Source organism: Leucopleurus acutus, assembly GCF_964270905.1.
Source record: "Leucopleurus acutus genome assembly, chromosome: 8".
NCBI lineage: Eukaryota > Metazoa > Chordata > Mammalia > Artiodactyla > Delphinidae > Leucopleurus > Leucopleurus acutus.
Genome location: NC_139151.1, coordinates 9,443,178 through 9,460,125, shown reverse-complemented (window position 1 = coordinate 9,460,125; position 16,948 = coordinate 9,443,178). Strand labels below are relative to the sequence as shown.

The window sequence follows — 16,948 nt, the reverse complement described above, 5'->3', positions numbered from 1 at the left end:
GGGGGCGTTTGCTTGTTCGGGCAGCTCCCCCATACAGATTGCCAGCTTCCCCAAGGGTTGCTCAGCTCTGTCCCCCTGCACGGGGTCTTCCGTCAGACAGGTGGCATCGGCAAATGATCATTGCCTTGGTCAGCTCAGCGCTCTCCACAGCCATGAGCCTCTTTTTCTCTGGGGAAGGGGATGAAACTCGCAAGAAACCCTGTCTCTCCGTCCCGGTTAGTCCTCTAAACAACCGTCGTTTTGCACCAGGAGCTCCTTGCTAAGGAAACTGCCCCCGCTCAGCAATGGGGACACAGGGCTGCCAGCCCTGGCTGTGCTCCGGGGCGGGACCCACTTCTGAGTTTACCCCCATCCGATCTTGGCGCTGGCTCCCAGCAGAATCATACACAGTCTACAAAGATGTTTTCTTTCGCTGACAGGTTGACTCTGGAGCAGGACTCTGAGGCTTGCCGTCCTCCATGCCGCTCACCAGAAAAGGGACTGTGAACTGTGAGTAACTCTGATTGGCGTTTTCCATGCTGAGTCAGTAAGGTTATGGGTTAAAGACCAGCCCTGAACCCGATCTTTCACAGCCATGCATTGTGTGAGAGACGCGCTCTGTCTCAATGAGCTGGTCAGAATGTGAAATACAGTGGACCTCTAATTAGATGAGGTCCGAATGTGACGAAGAGGCCCTGTAACATGACATCCTATTTAATTAGACTGTATTGATTGTGCGTTAAGGTGGACATGATGTGTTACGCGTGTCATGAGTGTTGGAGAGGGAAAGCTCTAGAGGTTGCAAGGGCAGGCTAAGCTTCGGAGGCCGTGAGAGGAGGACCTGGGCCAAGTTCATAGCTCGCGCTTGCTTTTATGTCTGGTTGTTTCTGGAGAGACACGAGGGAGGAAAAAGGAGGTACTGCTGGTCGCCTCCCTTCCATCAGCACAGGAGCTGCTCCCCGCCTTATCCGTCTGTGTATTTCCTCATATTGGTTCTCCCACTTGGCATAAGGCTTCCCACCTGTAGGCCCTGGCCTAAGTCCAGTCTGCTCGTTGCGACCTCCTTCGGTGATCCAGCTAGAAGTGATTTCTCCCTCTTCTGAGATGCTGCGCCTCATCCTTCTGCTGGGCATCCCTCTGCCCGCGCTTCGCTGTGTGCCCTGAGCGAGGCTGTGAGCTCCTGGAGGCTAGTCTGGGATCCCCTGCGCCTTGTTTCCCCTCTGCACCCTCCACCTAGGCGCCGCTCAGGCAATGTCAGCTGGAAGGGCTGGCCTGGGGCTGCACAGCTTCCCTACCCTGCTTCGGGGGCTCCCGGGGGCTGAGCGGCTGCGACTTTGATAGTACATTGGCTCCCAACCAGTCCACGGAATTTTAAATGATTAAACGTTATCAGCGCACATCTTCACCTCTGTGTAAAAATAGATTGACTGTAATGAGCATTTGAATAAATCATAAGAATGGCCGCCCTGCGATCGTCTAACATCCTGCCGATGGCTGCCCGGTGAGTGAGCAGGGCGCCGGCCCTCCGCCTAATGGCCTGCGCGGCAGTGTTGGTGCCTCTGTGATTGACAGGGCGCGGCTCCCAGGGCATCCCCTTTCCGCCCGGCTCGGAGTGGTCGATCCCCAGACACCGGGCCGGGGAAGGGTGCCTCCCTCCATCCTGTTCCAGGAAAGCCTACCTAGGAGATCGGGCCGGGGTGGGGGGAGCCAGAGTAGGAAGATAATGACCTTTGCGAGAATCGATGTCTCCTCGCACCGGAGGTTAGAGGGACCTCATCAGTCAAGTCAGTATGAGAGGAGCAAGCCGAGCGTGAAGCTTCCTGAGACCGGGATACGTGTAGGGGAAATAAGTCTGCACGTTCCGTCCCCGTCCCCGAGAACAGCCGGGCTCCTGGCCCGGGCCCACCCACACCTGGGGGACCTCCCTCGTAGGGACACTCTGGGACCCGCACAGAGGAACGGGGAAGAGTGGGGATCTTCAGGTCCTGGGACTCTGAAAGGGGAAGATTCAAAGGATCTTCCTGGGAGTGTTTTTTGCTAAGGAGGAGCCTGCCTTTTGGAGGGGGAGGAAGAAAAGGTGGGACGGGACCTGCGGAGGAGGGAACAGTCTGCAAGTCTGAAGTGAGGGCTGGATTTGAGAGGGAAACAGCAAACATTCTAATTTAATTCAAGTGGTGTTCCAGTTATTATGGCTGTGTAACAAACCACCCCAAGACACAGTGACTTAACACCGTTCATTATGCTCCTTTATTCTGTGAGTCAGGCGTTCAAACAGGGCACGGTGGGGAGACTGCCTCTGAGCCACAGGCCTGGGGTCTCTGCTGGGGCAGAAGCTGGGTGCTGGAATCATCTGGAGGCTCGTTCGCTCATCCCTTGGGGGTGGATACCAGCTGTTGGCTGAGGCGCTAGCTGGGGCTGTCCACCAGGTCCACGTGCCCTTTCCACGTGGCCTGGACATCTTCATAACGTGGATCGACGGGGCTGCACTGCCCAAGCCCGGCAGTATCACGTTCACACGTTGCCCTGGTTGGGGGCAGGCACAAAGGCCCACCTGGGTTTAGAGAAGGGGACATGGACACTGCCCCTGCAGCCACGTCTCAAAGCAGGAGTACCCACAGCACATCAGATGAAGAGTGTGTTTGGGGGGTACTATGTTGTAGCAGCCGTCTTTGGGGAGCACTACTCAGGCCTGGCCCAGCACAGCCTCATCTACTCCCGAGGCAGCTGAGGAAACCTGCCTCCAAGAACCAGACTGTCTAAACCCACCCAATGTCTGGCTTTAAAGGCACCGCCCCCTACAGCCAGGCTAGGCTCCGCCCCCAGGGGGGCATTCCCCGAGGACACGCTGGTGTTAGGAGGCCCTGCAGTTGGTACCACAGCGCTCCCCAACCTTTCTGGCACCAGGGACTGGTTTCGTGGAAGACAGTTTCCCCGGATCGGGAGGGTGGGGGTGCGGTGGGGGAGGGGAGGGATGCTTCAGGCGGTAATGCGAGCCATGCTGAGCGGCAGATGAAGCTTGCTAGCTCGCCGCTCACCTCCTGCTGTGCAGCCCGGTTCCTAACAGGCTGCGGACCCCAGCGCTACGTTATAGTCCTTCTCTGCAAGAATGGGTCCAGTTTGCAACCCACAGCTTGAAGTGCCAGGTCTGGAGAGGGCCTTAGACCTGTGACAAGGACTCCACAAGCCTTGAGCCCTTCATTCCCAGGCATAGCCCCCACACCCTCCACTCCCTGGCCTTCCGGGCTGGGGGAGGCTTCAGCCAAAGATCAGACCGAAGGGGCCGTTGGGTCTGTCAGGGTGTGCAGGGGGCGTGGGCTATGCGGGCAGCCCTTCCTCCGTGATCCTCGTGTCCTCTCCTCTCCATGCTTCCTCTCTGCCACACACACTGTAACCTGTGGAGGCGGGGCCTTTGAGGACCAGGCTCCAGTTCCTTTGCCGTTTTCGGGACCCGGATGCAGCTAAGTTTTGGAAGAGAATCTGAGTACCCTGGATGCCTTGTTGTGACTTAAGGGGATAGAAACAAAACTCAAGCAAGCACAGGGTGGGAGCAGAACCAGGGCCAAGATATGAGAATGGCTAATGGTGAAAGGGAGGGGCAGGGAAGCGAGGGGCAAAGGGGCTTGGTTTTGATGAAGAGTTTTGGTGGGAGAGTCTTGGAGTCTTCCACAAGTCGACTTAATATTAATAGTAATAACTCGTTTGTTGAGCACTTACTACATGCTAGACACTCTGCTCAGCACGTGATGTGCGTGTTCTTATTGAAACCCTCGCACTGTTTCATGAGACACTGTTACTATCTTGGTATTACATACAGAAAGGGAGCAGAGGCTCAGAGACAAGAGAGGTACCATAGTCAGTGACACAGTAAGTTAGTCACAGAGTTGAAATCGAACTTATGACTCTATCCTAGAGACTTAATCACTTCATTATGCGGCCCCAAGAATCTCAAGTTTACTCTCCTGTAACAGGGGATGTCTGGTGACATCATCTCCAATATTACCCTCAGTTCTAAGATGTTAAATGTTCAGAAAAGATTCTGGGAACTGACTTAGACACCTCTAAAGTGGAGGCCGGCTTTGTGGAAATGGGTCTGTGTGAAAGCACGGAATGATTTCCTGTTCTCTCCTTTCCCCTTTTGTGAAACTTAGGTCAGGAAACCAATGTTTAATTTGGGCAGGTGAAGGAAACAGATAAAAACCTAAAAGATCATTTGTATTTTCAAGGCTTCAACTTGGGGGGAAAAACATTGGGTTTGAAGTCCAAAGCTGGGGTTTGAGTCTCAGCCCCATGACTTAGAACCTCTGTGGTTCTGCATACATCTCTTTGGTCTTCAGATTCCTTGTCTCTAGAATGGAAACGGGATTGTACACCCTTCCCAGGACGGCTGTGAGGACTAAATGAAATCCAGCACGTGCGAGCTCTAGAGCCATTCCTGGCACACAATATGTATACAGTAATGGTTCAGCCATCCACTCACCCAGTACGTTAGGAAAAAGTAGAGACGGAAAGACGGTTCCTCTCCGTTGCTGCTGACAGAGATGGTCTAGCATCTTTCCTTTAGCTGTACTCTCCATAAAAGTTCACTCATGAACTATTGATATTTTAATAATACACATTAGCATCTTGCCCTTTGACAGATGAATATTGAATGAGCAATAAAGAGGCAAAAAAGTAACCAGGTACATGGCTGCGGGGAAACTGGAATCATGAACGGTTGTTGGAGGGAAGGCCCTTTGCTAGGGACCTTGTGACTCACCTCTCTCTCCAGTGGCCCCTAGGAAACAGCTCTTAAAAGGAGCTCAGAATCCGGTCCAGCCCAGCCCAGTCAGGGCAGGATTTGTCCCCGGTTTTCCTTCACTTGGCTGGAGGGGACTTGGGAGAAGACAGAAAAAGGTCATGAAAGAGCTGCTGAAGGCCCGGACTTTTCACCCTCGCGTGAAATACCTGGCATCTCCCCTTCCCTTTGCGGAAGGTGCAGGCTTCTTCCCCGCATACTCTCTTCTGCTCCATAAATTAAAAGTCTGCAGACCGAGTGCCCTCAAGAAATCAGGCAACAAGCTTAGAAATAACTCAAACCACTTCCGCCCCCTCTCCGTCCTCTGCCCGCCAGGTCTTGGTGGGGCCTGTGCGTGGGGTGTGTGTGTGAAGGTTTACGAGACAGAATTTCTTGCCTTTGCAGCTCCTGCTGCAGCCCCGCTGCCACGGCCTCCATTTTTTCGTGGCCTCCATCTGGCCTGGGAGTCCTTGAGTGTGCGGAGAACAGTGACAGGGGCTCTTCGTTGGTCCGGCTTAACTGGTGTGATTTAATGACATTTGTGGCAGATTCAGATTTATACGGCTTTCTGAGCTGCAAATCTGCTTTCTAAATGTAGAATTTTTGTGGCGTGGTAAAAAAAATAATGGCTGTTCTGTGATTCCTGCCTCCCGAGCTAGGAGATTGCAATTTACATTATGCAAATAGACATTATGCAATCAGGCACTTTAGCAGGAATGTGGCGGCAGAGGGGCCGCTGATGAGAGAGAGGTCTGCAGCCCCCACTGGAAGGGCCCTGGAAGAGCCGAGATGACGTGGGGAGGGGGTGGGGCGGGCGGAGGGGCCCGGGTCTGTTCCGCTGGCCCAGAGCTGAGTGCTTCCGGGGGCTGCCAAAGCGACTCTCTCAATTAATGGCTTTGTTTAATCATACCCCCTGTCCAGAGGACTATTGTCTTACGGATAATTTCGTTTGCCTAACGAGATTTTGCTAATTAAATCTCCTTTCAGTTGGTGTGACCGTGACTGCAGGAGAGGGGCTATTTGGAGTCTTCTCCATAAACCTTTCTGGAGAGGAACAGGGAAGGGGGGCCGGGAGGGAGGGGAGGAGAGGAAGGAGGGGAGGGAGAACCTTCCCTGCTAAGCAGGCCTCGGGAAGCTTCCTGCAGGGCTTGGAGCTACGAGGTGGCTGCCACCACCCACCTGGCCTTTCTCTCCAGTTCTCTGGAAATGCAGGTACCCATCAATCTTTATCCAGCCTGAGGGGTTCCCCCCACTTTACGCTTCCTCTGTGGCTCCTGTGGCCTCCACCATTACCCTTCTCAAGTCCTTCCCAGATCCCCAGAGCTTCTTCGGGATTTCCAGGCACTGCTCCCAGCAGCTCTGGCTGTGGGTGGTGGCAGTGGTGATGCAGGAACACTCCCCTGGCCTTCACTGTTAGCCGGCCAGCCTGGCTCTTCAGAGAAGAAAAATTGCTCCCAAATTGGCCATTTCTCCAGCGATAATTGCCTGAATCAAAGAGGAGAAGACCTTGTCAAATTCATGTATCATCAGACTGAGCGAGGGCTAGCCTCCTGTATGTGGAGGAGCCTAGCACCATGCCAGCAATAGCTGGAGCCTAATTAACGCTCTTGTGAGCGTGTGCCCACGTCATGCCTGTGCTCCTCCATCCCCAGGGGTTCTTTACTGTCTGTGGCTTCCTTGGCCTGGCTGGCCAGGGGCCTCACAGCTCAGCCCTGTCTACTTTTCCTGCTTCATCTCCTGCCCGCCTCATAGCTCCCTCCTCCCTGTTACTTACAGACACTCCTATTCCTGGTACCCAAATATACCAGGTTGCTCAGTTCCCCCCAAATACTCTGTATCACTTCACACCTCAGTGCCTTTGCACTTGCTGTTCCCTCTGCCTGGAATCTCGTCGTCCTGAATAGCCCCTGTGCCTCCTGCAATACCCAGCTCACATATCTCCTCTCTGACTACTGCTCACGGCGCTTCCTGCCTTTCCTGAAACACTGCTGTCCTCCCTCACCCTGTGCGTTGTCACAGCACCTCAAACATATGTATCTATCTATCCAGGTTAAGAACTGAATCTTATTCTTCTCCTAATCCCAGTACCTAGAATCATCCCTGGCCACGAGAGGCCCCCTGCAAGTTTGGTTTGGTTGAATGAAAAAATGAAGGAATGAACCAAGGGGTAGGGGGTGGAGTGATGGAGAGGTTTTCTCTAGTAAGTCCTCCAAACCCCAGGATGGGTAATGGGGGCGGGGCAGGAGGCTGATTTCTGTGGGGGCTCTGCAGAGTTACTTGCCCATCCATTACCTTTACTTCCTGGGTGGGAAAGCCTTAATTCCCCCTGTGTGCCAGGCCCTGCACTAGGTGTGTCAGCATCTCCTGTTGCGCATTCTCACGTGGATCCTGTGAAGTGGGTATTGTTTTTGCAGAGGGCACTGAGGATAGTCTATCCTCATCAGAGAGCAAGGCAGTGTTTACTTGTAACTGGGTCCAGTGGTGGGGACCCAGCAGGCTCTACCTCTAGGTAGGTGAAAGCTCTTATGCTTCCCAGTCTTCCCTCCCCGTCTATCCATCTATTCAACCATCCATCCATCCATCCATCCCATCCATCCATCCATCCATCCATCCATCCATCCATCCATCCATCCATCGATCCCATCTATCCATCTATCCCATCCATCTATCCCATCCATCCATCCATCCCATTTATTCATCCATCCATCCATCCATCCTGACTAGAACCTCAGCTGTTGCACCCTGGGCTGTCCCCGTGCTGGAATGCCTGGGTTCCTGCACTGGGAGGGCCTGTGCGTCTGTGTGTGTGCTGGGGGATGGGCGAAACCCAGGCCCCACAGATGGCTCCCGGCTGCTGGCTCTGGTCTGTTGCCCAGCTAGCGGTGGGGATGTGAGGATAAAGGAGTCTGCCTTCCATGCTGTAGAGCATGGGGGAAGTCCAGGAGAAACGGCTCGCATCCTCCTATGTGATAAGGGCATATGCCTGTTGCCTGTGTCTGTGCAGGCCGCAGGGTGTGTTTGTGTGAGGCAGTGTTTGAAGACAGTGCTTTATGTTTTTCTTGGTTCCTGAGTTTCAGTGCTTTGCTTTTTGCCCTGAAGTTTTTCCCTTGGTGCCCATGTTCTGTCTCTTCACCGAGGCTTGTAACCATCTTAACATCCCCACCATGCTATCTATGCTCTGAGTCTGAAGGGTTTCTTGGTACATAAATAGGTGCTCAACAAACACTCTGGGCTGCACTGAATGAGTGAATGAGCTTGAGCTTGAGCCCTGTTATTTAGGTAGCTGGGACCTTTGGATTTAATTTTCTCATTCAGAAAGCAGGAATTCTAACACTACCTATTCTATCTTTCTTGAAGGGTTGTTGGTGGAAGATTATAAGAGATATGTGAAAGTGTTTTATAAACTATAAAGCAAGTGTAAGGGGTTATTATTATAATGGTTATCACACTTGAAGTGATCATTGTGTTTGAAAATTAAGGATTCTGTTTTCAGGAATATAGAGTCATCCAGGCCGTGTCGGAACTCTGAGGCTTACAGAGCAATTATTATGGGAACTGATTCCCCATTGGCCCAACTATGGGGACTTCCAGGGGCCGGGGTGGGAGGAGGGGTCTGGTGAAGAGGGCCCATCTTCATTTGTGCCACCTATCCCCCGAGTGGACCCACACAAATGGTCTCTCTTGAGTCTCAGCCGTTGCCCCGTCTTCTGTGCCTCATTATCTTTGCATGTGCTGTTCCCTCTGCTAGGTAAGCTTTTCCCCTTTTCTCCACTGGTCTTTTGACCCTCTTGTGCCTAGTTGCTGCACTGTCCCGAGCTCCCTGCTTGCACAGTATGCCTCCCTGAGGGCCTTTATCACATGGCATCTGGGACCGTGAACACCAGGGCAGGTGCCGGCCGTCACTCATCTCTGTAGCTCCAGAGCTGAGGGGATGGATGGATGGGTGGGTGAAAGGTGAAGAGGAGGGTTGGGGCTTGGTAGGTGCACAGGATTTGAGCTTTTGAAGCACCCTAAGCTGTAGGGGCAGGCAAGGAAGAAGCAGCTTCAGAGAAATTAGCACTGCTGTGCAAATAACGCCCAAATTTCTGAGAGAGGTTTCCCACCCACTCTCAGGTCCAAAAGGTTAAGTAGGCTGATCCTCCCTGGAGTCTCTGGGCCTGGAGGCCCCAGTTCCGTGCAGGTGGGTGACTGGATGTCAGCCAGGTGGGCAGTGAGGCCTCCAGGTTGGAGCTGAGTCCTAAGGACAGGGAGGCACCTGCCCGTTGTGGGTCCTCACAGGCGAGCCGTCACCCACGTGGGGAGGCAGACGCTGCCTACCACCATCCCCAACCCTCCCAGATCCTGCCTCTTGGTGGAGTCAGCCCCAGCCGGTGGAGAATCTGCTGGAAGCCCTCCCGGGAACCTGGCTCCCTCACTTTCTCCCTGTGTTTGGAGGCATCCTGTCTCCACCCTGCTCTGGTCTCTCCCCCATGCCTGCCCACCCCGGGCAACGCTCCTGGAGCCCCAGGCAGCCGAGCCAAGTGCCAGGGGTTTGGGAGGCTTTTCATGCCCTGAACCTATTTGTGAGTGTTTTGCAAAGTGTTTAATCCAAGGTGTTCCCTCCATTAAATTAGTGCAAACATCTGGGTCCCACATCCAGCTCCATTTGCATTCTGTGCCATTTATTACAGCGGGAAATGGGAAGGCACCTTAGGAATACTTAGGACTGAATTGGGGTGGGTTTTGGGGGTGGGCGTCTGAGGGTGCCTGTGAGGTTGGTCCACGAGGCAGACCCACCTCCGGCCTGGGACCGGTGTGGAGCCGCTTTCTGGTGCAGGGGACCACACGGCGGGTGTGTCTGGGCTCGGGACCACCCGGCCTTATGGGGGAGGCTGGGTGAGTGTAATTCATGCCCCCAGTCCCCACGTGGGCCCAAGTACCTGCAGGCGCAGGAGGAGTTCACTGCTGTTGTTTTATAACTTTAAACCCAATTTAAAAAAAAGAAAGTGTATCACATTCAAGTGACCCATCTGGGTCTCTCCTGAGGGAGTCTTCCCTGCTGCAAGGTGGGTTTTTTCATCATGAAACTGCTCAGCTTGGGTGGCTGGCTGAGCGTGGGTGGCAGCTCTGTTCCCCGTACCATGTGATTCCAGTACTGTCGAGTACGTCGGGAGTCCTACTATTATCCTTATCCAGGAGGCTGAAGAAGAATAGCTTCTGTTCAGTGCATTATCTGCTGTAACCCTCCCACCAACGCTGTGAGGCAGGTCCTCTAATAATAGAACAGATCAGAGAGCCAGGCTTAATCGGACAGGTTAAGCAACACGCTCATTGTTCCACAACTAGAAAGAGGAGTAGATGGGATGTGAACTCAAGTCCACACGACCCCAAAGCCTACTTCCCACTGCACTAGGACATCTCTCGTGAATGAAGCAGTTGGGATTGGCTTTGTGTTGGGGACCTTGCCCCCTCCCCAAGTCTCCCGGCCAGCACACCGTGGCCGGGCTGTGCGGAGGCCCTGGTCCTAGCCTGCCTGCCCCCATTGGGATGGCATCACCTGGGATTCCCAGGGGCCTGCGATGGTGACTCACCCAAGGGAAGGAATTCCTGGCTTTTGTGGGATGGGGCAGGGAGGAAAAGGAGTAGTCTGGAGAGTGAAGAAGAGGCTCATGGGATGCTCAAGGACTTAGGGGTCACTGAATTCCTTGGTACCGAGAGGGGAAACTGAGGCTCAAAGGAGGCAACACCTTGCCTAAGGCCACCGAGGGTTTGGTGGTAGAGGCTAGACTGGAACCCAGGGCTCCTACCTCCTGGGAGGGGAGTGATGGCAGGGCCTGGGGAGGTCCCAGGGGTTCTGTAGGGTGTGCTGCATTCTAGATGCAAAGTGTAAATCAAGGCTGGAGCAAGCAACCAGGATGAGAAGGGGATGAAAGGCTCCTCTGCTAAGGATGCTTCTGCACCACATTTAACAAAGAACCTTCCAGATCCTAGAGGGCTGCTGGCCATCTCTGGCCTGGGCTCTGGGGCAGGTCCGCACCAGCTCCTAGGATTTCACCTAGTGATGTCGGGGGCGGCAGAACCTGGGAAGGCTGGAGGGGACCCGGGACCTGGGGCAGCACACACTTGGGGGTGTCCAGCTCGCCTTCACCTTCCCCATCTGCCCTGCAGTCTGGGCAGCATCTGGAGGAATAGGGTGCAATGGATTCAAACCTCAGTCCCCTCTCCCACTTCCTCCCTTGATGAGACGGGACCAGGTCTTAGCCTTAGTTTCCCCATCTGTTAAAGAGTAATAAAATCTCATCTTACAGGATCGTTGGGAAAATTAAAGGAAATGGTAGGAATGCTTGACCCTGCTTCTGGGTGCAGAGAGCATTGTCGCTGGTTTTCCTTTCTTCTCCATAGCCCGGGTCTACTCTCCCCTTTGGACCCTGTGCCTGCTCTGGGATATGGAGGGATGAGGGGCTCTGTCGATGAGGGTGGGTAGCCCCTGTCTCAGCTCCTCCCCTTCCCTCTTCTCTCCCCTCCCTCCCTCTCTCATGAGAAGACTTTAATAAATGCATCTCAGCATGTGGCCCTGCCTGGGGCTTTATAAGAATGAATTGCTTATCCCAGCCCTTCCTAGAAATGACAGTCTGCAATCAGTACACATTTATTAAGCACCACTGTGTGTGTGATACCCAGCTCCAGGCTCAGCAGGGTCAGCCTGAGAGCGATCCCCAGGCTTCTTGTCTCCTCCCAGGACCCCAAAGGTTCCTGCTTTCCTTGGCTTTGCTGGATCCCAGGCCCATCTGCTGTTACCAGCAGGATTTGGGGTTTCTGTACCCTTTTGTGCCTCTCTGCTTCTACACGAGGTCCTCTTTGCCTCGAGTACCCTCCATCACCCCTCATTTACTTGGTTAGAACTCAGTTTCTTGGTGATGAGTATGTGTGTAACAACATCTCAGCTAGGGTTTATCTTCCTTGAGCTCCTGGTGCACATCGGGCATCTTTCTGTGACTATTATTCACATCATATGTCGATTATATCTTTATTGGAGATGCTTGGCTCTCCAAGGGTAAGGGTACGAAGTGTAGCATCCTAGAACTAGCATGGCCCTAGGGGTCATCTGTTCTCGCCTGCAGGCCAGGTCATGCGCAGTTCATCCCTGACAGAGGAGAATGTTTTCCTCTCCTGTTAGCCTTTGGTGCTCAATAAATGCTTGTTTTGTGGGACAAACCACTGGCATGTTTGAAGGGAGGCTGTCATGGCAGCATGCCTTGCTCTCTAGTTTCCAGGGTGTTCAGCCTGAGAGCACGTCCCTGTCCCTTTTATGTGCAATTCTAGTAAGTATTATTCTCTCTCTTTCACCCGGCCTCAGGATATGGGATCTCCAGATGGAGCTGAGGATCTGCAGAGAAGAATGCGCCCCTTGATTTACTGCCCCTGTGTCTTTGCCCCCGGCATTTCCTTTTCCTGAAAAGTCTTCTCTGTCTGCACGGCCAAACCCTGCCCTTCCTGCCCTTCCTCCCCGGTCTCACACCACCTCTTCTACGAGCCTCAGAGCCCTCAGGGAAAACCAAGCATTTTCTTCTCCCTTCCAGAGCACCTGGCCTGAGTCTCCTGACACTGACCGGAGTCCACCTGCACCCTGAGTATATCTGTCTATCCTCTTCCATGAAGATGTGTCAGTACAGGGCACATGGCTGATGCTTCTATAGCCCTCACTCCACCTGGCATGGCGCCTGGCACATTCTGAATTTATCACACGTGTTTGCCAAATGAATGGGATTACCATTCATTACATTTGTCACCAGTTACTGGAAACTGGATGCTAGGGCCAGCACAAGAAAAACAGGTGTTAAATTCTGTTTGGTGTGCTGAGCAGACCGGCATTACTTCTGTATGGCAGGCCTGTCAAGTCCCAGACACTGATACTCTACACATGGAGTCTCCAAAACAGAGTGAGCAAGGTGGGCCATTGGAATAAGAGAAGAAAATATTACAACTTTATTTGTATGTATTTTTTTATCTCATCCTATTTAGATTTCTATTTTTGAATATGTTCCCTAAGACATCTCATATTGGTAGAGCAGTAGGGTGACTATATACACTCCCACACATGCCTGTTTATATATGCATGCACTGAGCGTGTATTACACATTTTTTACTGATAGTGTTGAGGACCATGGACTTGGGCCCCTGGCCCACTGTCCAGGAGATGAGTCCAGTGCCTATTTGCTACTGTCTCCGGACAAATGTCCCATCCCCTGGCGTGGCCTCATGTCATGCCTAAAACTATACAGCCTGAAGCTCACTGGCTGGCAAATTCCTTCGGGACCGTGACTTGGGGACCCTCTTCACCTGTGACTCTCCAGGGCCTGGCACATGACAGGCACTCAGTAAATTACATGGGGCTTGAATAATATTTATTTGAATTGAGACTATCTGAGAATCTTTGAAAGTTTTAAAAAATTTGACTTCAATTTAATCCTCAGCTGTCTACTCCCAGATAGTACACTTGACATATTTACTAGAGACACATTATGCAACAAAAAAATAAGTGTATGCCTACTTTGTACCAGGTTCTGAGTTAGGTACTGGGTGTCAAATTTGAGGTCTCTGACCTCAAGTTACTTACATTCCCTTTTTTCAAAAACAACCAAACAAGAAATCATAACGTAAATTAGCACTCCCCTCTTCATTGCGAGTGTTTTGAAACAAACGGCCAGGCCTCACACCATTTCCTCTGCAAATGCTCTAGACAGTCATTTAGGGAGGACAGAACCCATCAACCAATGTAGTTGTGTTCTAGGGGCTGTGCTGTAGCCGCTGGGCATGGCCAGGGCCCAGGGGAAGCCGGTAGTGGTAGTTCTTCCGGCAGGGGTGGGGTGGGCGGGTAGAATGGGGTCAGGAATGATTTTTGTATAAATGATGCTTAGGCTGAGTCTCTAAGCTTAACTTCTAGGCTCCCAAGTTGAAATTTCAGAAGCCAAGAGGGGACCTATCAGATAAGGGGTGGGTTTGAATAGAGGGAGGTGGCGGGCACAGAAGACAGAACACTTACAGATCTTAACAGCTGTCCTCCATCATCTTAAGACCAGAAGCCGAGTCCTCTTGCCCAGGGTTGCAGAACCAGAGATTGTCAGCGGCAGAATCTGGGCTCGGCGGCTCCTCCCTGGCTTCCCTCCGCCTGCTCTCCACACTTGGAGGACCCATGGCTCAGGCTGGGCCTGCCTCTCCCACACACGCAGGCTGCTGTGGCCGGGAACAGCACACTCTGCGCCCCCAGTGCCTCTGGGCTCTGGGCACCCCCTTCTCCCTCCAGCAGCTTCCGGAGGGTCCATAGGCCTGCAGCCCCGGAACCATCACGGGCTGCATGTGACTTCTTTCTTCCCATACAAGTTGAGCACTTGCCACCCTGCTGTCTGTTTTTCCTTGCTAAGGTTCAGTTCTAATTATGTTGATTTTCTTCATCCCACCCCCTCCTGGAAGCTTATTAGGTTGAATATTTTTATTTATTATCATTTCGCCCAACTCCTGCCAGCATTTCCAATTACTCTCCCCGCTTCCTTGTAATTGTCTTTCTGTAATGGCTCTGAAACAATTGCGCTAAATGAGGTGTCTCCTGGAAGATGAGAGTCTCACTTCATTAAAGGCTAATGTATTCTCAGCTCCAGCTCTGTGGGGCTAGCTTGGAAGGAAGACATTTAAACAGCTTCTTTTATTTTATAGGGAGCAACTTTTCAGCGACGAAGATGTCTGTGGGGTATATGTGTATGTGTGTGCGTTGCTTGATTTTAATTTAAAGAAAGTTTATGAAATAGCGTAAGTCTTCCTATTGATGAAACTCTCTGTCTCCGGGTAGCTGAGATTTACGCAGGTGGGGTCCAGGGCTCTGGAGCAGGATGGACAGGGGCGTTTTATTCTGATGTCCTCCCTGCCTTTCTGCCAGGTCCCCTCCCTTCCTGTTAGCCCCTGACCTCTTCATGCCTCCATCCTGTGTCAGCTTCCACTGGGTGATGACCTCCTGTTGTGTATTATTGTTTTCAGTTTATATATCCTAACTCATTCATTCATTCATTCATTTGCTGCTTCCTCATTTACTTGTTCATTTGTTATTCATTCAACAAACGTTTATTGCCTGCTATGTTCAGGCATCATTCAGGATGGGGATATACCCTTTGGGAGCTTAGAGGTCAGTGGGAGGACAGAGGCGGATGACAGGTAAGCAGGCACTTCTAGTACATCGTGTTAAATGCTGTAATCAGGCAAGGGAGGACCACCTGAAAGCACCTAGGAGGGCACTGGTAAAATCTAGTGGGGTCAAGGATGGCTTCTAGAGGGCGGGGCCTGGGGTCTGGGTTGATACCGGAGGATGAGGAGTTAGCCAAGTGACAAGGGCGTGGCTGGAAGTACCTGAGGCCGAGGGAACTTCCGTAGCTACAGAGGGCTTGGCGGGTGAGTGAAATGCAAGCTTTTCCATCTGACAGGAGCCCCGTGTGGGACAGGGGCTGTGATGGGAGGAGGGGCTGGAGATCATGGAGGGTCTTGAAGGCTCGGCTACCGAAGGATTGGGGGACGTAGAAGAATTTTAAGCTGAGGATCGATTTGGCCAGATCTGTCTTGGAAAGATTGCTCCTGCTTCAGTGTGGAGAGGCGATTGGAGGAAGGCAAAAAATTTAAAAAGGCAAGGAGACCTTTTAGGAAACTATCGCAAGTGATGATGGTGCCCTGCCTGGAGGAGGTGGCAGAGGAGAATGAGAAGCTGTGTACGTTTGTGAGGTGTTACAGGTGGAGAAATGACAGGCTTGGGGTGGGGGTAGGGGTGACGGTGAGGGGGCATTAAGGATTAGATCTGCTTTCTGGCTTGGGGAATCCGGTGAATGTGTGTGGTGGGGTCCCAATATCCAGGACAAGGCCCGTGGGAGGTCTGTGCAGCTCCCCCAGGATGTGGGACCACCAGGCTCAAATCCCAGGAGATGCAGGGTCCCTGTCCCCAGTGACAGCTACGGAATCCCAGTGCCTTCGCCAGCAGGGCCCGTAGGTGGCATGTGGGCGTCAACTCACTCCGATAAAGGGCCACCTGTAGCCGCATCGTCGAGCTCCGAGCTGAGCACCTGTGCTCTGAGCTGAGCAGGTCACCTCTTAGCTCTGACTTCCGACCCAGGCAACACAACCTGTACCAAGGCCTCCGAGCGTTGCCCAGGCAGCTCCCGTGGTAAAGGGCTGTCTCTTCTAAAGCGTTTTCTATTTCATAGTCAAGAAGGAGTAGGATATGTTTGGGTTGGAAGTGAAGAATGTAAGCTTACACCAGGTGGTGAATCAAGTTCATCCAGCAGTGTTTTTATGCCTCCGAGGCACGTTTTTTGTTTTTTAGGATCCCTGTAAGCTTGTGAGCACTGGTGGTGGTGATAGTGATAAAAGTAATGATAATGACTTCTCCATTTATCAAGGCCTGCTACGCCCCACACACTCTATTAAGCATTGCCTGAAGTATCTCATTTAGTCCTTGCCACAGTCCTATCATGTGGATATTATTATTGGCACAGAGAGGTTAAGTAAGCAGGCCCAGGATGCCCAGCCTGCGGTTTCCTTCTCAGAATCAAGGAAGGAGGCAGTTGGCCACACCAGGCCAGGAGAAGTGGCTTGTTCCGTCCTCCACTTGCTGTTTTCCCGTGCTTTTCATGCCCCTTGTTATGAATTACTTTTTTCAGCTTATATATCTTAACTCACTCATTCACTCACTCACCCATTCATTCCTTCATTCATTCATGTGTATCCTTCAAGGCCCTGTGCAAATGCCGCTGACTCCCGAGCAGAGCCAGCACTCGCCCACTCCGTGGTTCCCAGAATACATACATTTCTCAGTTATAGCTGCTGATTTGTAGTGAGTTCTTTGAGTGTCTGTCACCTCAGCTCTACTTTGGGTTTTCCCTGGGAAGGGATCTTGGCTAACTCCTCTTCATATCCTTGGTACCCAGCACTGGGCCTGGTGCACAGTTATCCTATGAGTAAATAAATACTACTAGGGAAGACAGGATGCTCCGGAGGGGCCCGGGAGGTCAGCTTACAGGAGCTCCCCGCGCCCTGTCCATTGCAGGAGGAGCAGATATGCTGCTCAGCTACGCTCCGGACTGGGCTCAGCTCCCCGGGGCGACTGGCTGGCAATAAGGGGCAGCGTCAGGAACACAATTCTCTCTGTGCTCTGGGAGAACGCGGGGGTGAGGTAAGTGCCCC

General features: G+C 52.5%; 1 protein-coding gene across 1 annotated transcript in view; it reads left to right on the top strand.

Annotated features, from left to right (window-relative positions):
- The window catches only part of PKNOX2 (PBX/knotted 1 homeobox 2), a gene marked incomplete at its 3' end in the record, with an annotated part of 257,006 nt that overhangs the window by 72,093 nt on the left and 167,965 nt on the right, over positions 1 to 16,948 (top strand). Inside the window, exon 2 of the mRNA XM_082845810.1 lies at positions 420 to 489. The remainder of the gene's footprint in view (positions 1 to 419; positions 490 to 16,948) is intronic.